At 38.1% G+C, this 4,076-nt stretch overlaps 1 pseudogene; it reads right to left on the bottom strand.

Moving 5' to 3' along the window:
* Positions 1-1,140: 1,140 nt before the first annotated feature.
* On the bottom strand, positions 1,141-3,440 carry LOC112825977 (leucine-rich repeat-containing protein 49 pseudogene; annotated as a pseudogene).
* Between the last annotated feature and the right edge of the window lie 636 nt (positions 3,441-4,076).

A 4,076-nucleotide genomic window follows, 5' to 3' on the forward strand; every position in this document is an offset into this window, starting at 1 on the left:
TGCTGAAATAGGCTTTCCCAGAATGGATAGCTATGAAAGGGTTTGGGAGGCCAGTCAAATTTTAAGATTTAATCAAAAGAGAGTTACATACATTTAAGGCTATAAATTCTGTTTGCCAAAGACAATTTATTTTTACCTGTTCCTTTGGATTTCTTAGTTGTTTTTGGTGAAAAAATGCATATATTAAAGTTGTACAACCATAATAAACTCAAGTCAGGTGGGGATGTATTGGAAGTATGCTTTAAATTTAATAATCGACTGGTCTTCATGGAGTTACCATGACAAACTACAGAGGTTACAAAGCTGTGTTGTTGTTGGGTTTTGTTTTTTTTTTTCTGTTGTGCTTCACTGTGTTTTCTTCAGTGCAGTTTGATTTTTATCAGTAGGGTGTTGACATCATTTCCTTTCTAAGTGACCATTGTTTAACACTGGTGGGGAAGGACAGGAAAGGGGCAATATATTTATTTATATAAAAGGCTCTAGTCAGGAAAATGTTTTCTTGGGTACTTTATTTCCTCATTGTCAAAAGTGAGGTTCTTACAAAAGGATAATGACAGTATTTTATATCTAACACAAAAGCATGGTCGTTTGTGTTTGTTCGTGAAGCTTTTACTTACCTCTACATCACTTTTGATAGATAATCTTTCTTTTGGATATTACTTTTTATCCTCTCATAAATTCCAGAAAGATATTTTGACGTGAGGATCCCTTGAAATTAAAAAAAAAAAGAAAAGAAAAGAAAACCAAATATCAAAGACATCGATGTTTAGTGAAGATTGAGTTGTCTTCTATAATTCAACAGTCTCTTCTTAGTGCAAATCCAGCTAAAATGGAAAGGATTAAACTCTGAGTTGATCAAAAGATTGGAGGAGGCTTGGGGTTTCAGTTCAACTTAGAGGCTGAATTAGAAAGCAGTGAGAATGGAATAGTAATGAGAAAGTGTATGATTCCCTGAAGTATGCTTTAATCCCTTTTTCTTCTTCTTGCCATGGTTTCTTTTTCAGAAATGGGGTTCAGAAAAATACGGGCAGAATATGATTTTTTGGATCAAACTAAAATATTCTTCTCTATATCTTTTTTTTACTAATTTATTAATAAGTTTATTCTTCACTCATAAAAAAGAAAGTATTTTTGGCTTTGAAATCATGACATAAAATAAAAAGGCAAATAAGTGGAAATTACCAGCTGCAAGTAGGTAGAAGCAACTCATGCTGAAACCTGAGCAAGTACTCCGTGCTTTGGGCTAGAGCAGGGGCGCCAGGCGAAGCGAGAGCTGGAGTCACAGGGCCAGTGCAAATGCCCAGTGAGCTCTCAGGGCCACTTAGTTCCCAGAGGTTGTTTGGTCAGCTTACATAGGAAGTCAATCCTCCCTTCCCTCTCTCCTTCCTTCCTCACCTTTAACTACCGGAACAGTAGGCAATAGTGCTTTGATGCTAGGCTTTCTAGTTTGTAGGATAGTGTTGTTTCAACATGTTTAACCTACTTGTTTTCAACCTTCAAAAACACAAAACTGCTAAAATCAACTGTAACTAAAAGCCATTTCTATTTTTGGTCAGTTATCTGCTGTAGGCAAAGCTTCATGTAGGAATTTTTATTGCGGATTTCTATGACTGCGTCCCTAACAAGCTCAATGAACATCGGCGGCCAAAGCTTCTGCAGAGCCTCGTTTTTCATGTTGATTTCCGTGGCTTCCTTCACAAGGTCCTCCATATACATCTTGCAGAATTTCTTTTTTTCCTTTATTTCCTCTAGCCTTTCGTTATAAAAGTCTCTCGTGGTATAATTTAGCATAGCACGGTTTGTGTTTTCTCCTACAAGTCTTTTGCTATCGTTGTTTTCTTCATTGACAAGACCAGGTTTTTTTTCCTTTGGTTTCTAGCAGATACCGGAATTGCTTCTTTCTGGCATCACCCAGAATTGAAATCATACGGTACTGGGGTAACTCGGAAGATGCGACATGTGCTAAGATTCCAAAGAGCCTTTCAGCCATTATCATATCATTCTGCGTCACCTCTGTCCCATTTATTGTCTGCATACTAAAATGGCTCAGCCTAAACAGTACATAGTATTTCCAGAGTGTAAAATTGACAACTGGATTTCCTTGAGGATCAGTTGTCAACTGGTCGACACGGCGGAGTTCAGCTAGTGCATTAAACTGCTGCAGCATTACAAGATTTGTTTCCTTGAATTTAAGGTGCAGAGAATTAGGAAATTTAATCTTCAATTTGGGAAGCACTTGGACGATTTCATCAAATTCTATGAAAGTGAAGGACACTGTTGTCACCATTCCTGCTGTTTGAACACTCCAATTCCGATCTAGAGATTCCAGTGCTCCTGAGCCATACAGGGAAAGTGTGTACCCATCCACTTCAACAAGGTGTGTATCTGTGACAGATAAACCCTGTAAAGCATTGGTGAGTCCTGAGTCCAGAGACCCTGTTTCCTCTTTATTATGAGAAGAGTCAGAAAATTTTCTATCTTGATTTGGAGCAATATTGGGTATTCGATGCTGTTGCAAGTCCCACTTTCAAGCTACGTTGTTAGTCGTTAACCTTTTCTTCTCCTTAAGCAAGGACTGTTTATGACTTTCCCATTTCTTCTCTTCCTCCTTTTTGGCTACAACAGATGCCATATGCCTTTCTTCTTCCATGACTCTCTTCATGTCCAGCTGGCGCAGCTGCATCATATTCTGAAGGATAGTGTGTTTGTACCATGACTCTTGAGCTATTGGATTGCCATCAAAAGTGATGTCTGAGAGAGAAGAAGAGTCAGCAAGGCAGCAAACACTTTCAAAAGTAGAGATATTGTTGAAGCTGAGAAACAGACGTTGGAGGCAGGGCAAATTGTCCACATCTCTCACAAAAGTGATCTGATTGTGTCGCAGGTTAAGTTCAGTTAGTGAATCCAGCCCATTAAGATTATCAACGTGACTTAAAAGGTTCCTAGCAAGATTTAAAACTCTCAAATCACACAAATGACTGACATTTTTGATTTTGGTGATCTGATTTCCATGAAGGTCCAAGACATCTAAGCTTTTGAGGTTCTCCAGATTTGAAATTTGCTTGATTCTGTTTTTCCCCAGCAGAAGGACATGGAGGGATCTCAGAGTAGAAAGCCCACTGATTTCTTCAATTTGGTTATCATATAAATCCAAGAATATTAGCCTCTGTAGATTAGAAATATTTTGGATCCGAGTTATAAAATTGTGTTGGAAGTTCAACAAACGAAGGTGTTCTTCTCCATCAATGATAGGACATACAGTCAGCTTTTGCCTTTCTAGGGTCAACCTGTCTGAGTAAAGAATTTTCTCTTCAGAAGAACGCTGAAGAATGGGAAATGATGGCATTGATGAGCTCGCCAGATGAATATGATCACCTTGCCTACTTGAGTAGTTTCTTTCAAGATCATGTTGCAAGAGTCAACCAGAGAATGATGGTGTTTCTTTATTTAGCTTGAATTCAATGTTGTTCGCAGCCCGGCCAGAAACAGAGCGGTACTTCCCAGGAATCATGGCAGGAGACAGTCCAGGATCTGTTAGATCTGCCTTAGAAGCGACGATACAGCGGAGACTCAGAGACAGAAAGGGGTCTTCTCTATATCTTTATTAATAGTGTAGTATGAGACATTTCTGTGGGCATTAGTAAACCTAAAGCTATTTTTTCACTTAATAATAACATTAAATATTTATCAATACATACTATGTTTTAGTCACTTAACTGAATAGATTGCATCTGTCATTTTATCTTCACAAAAACACCGAGAAGTTGGTTTGAATATCAACCCATATCACAGGGTAAGGAACACCGAGGCTTGCCTAAGATCATGTAGCTGGTAAATTGCAGAGCTGGGATTTAAACCCAGGCAGCCTGACCAGGCTTGTAAGCCACTCTTAAAACTGTTATACCAATTGCCTAATGTAAGATGCTATTCATCAGGTATATTGTTCTCAATGGACATTGTTTTAAATATAATTAAGAGAAAATGATATAAAATATATACACTCTTATTCTTACTATCACCTCTACCTTTAAGAACATAACATATTTATCACCAGGATTCCAGGGCTAAGCCTTAGA

Source organism: Callorhinus ursinus, unplaced genomic scaffold (genome assembly GCF_003265705.2).
Source record: "Callorhinus ursinus isolate GAN/ISIS: 27379988/994484 unplaced genomic scaffold, GSC_fseal_2.0 scaffold4, whole genome shotgun sequence".
NCBI classification, from domain to species: domain Eukaryota; kingdom Metazoa; phylum Chordata; class Mammalia; order Carnivora; family Otariidae; genus Callorhinus; species Callorhinus ursinus.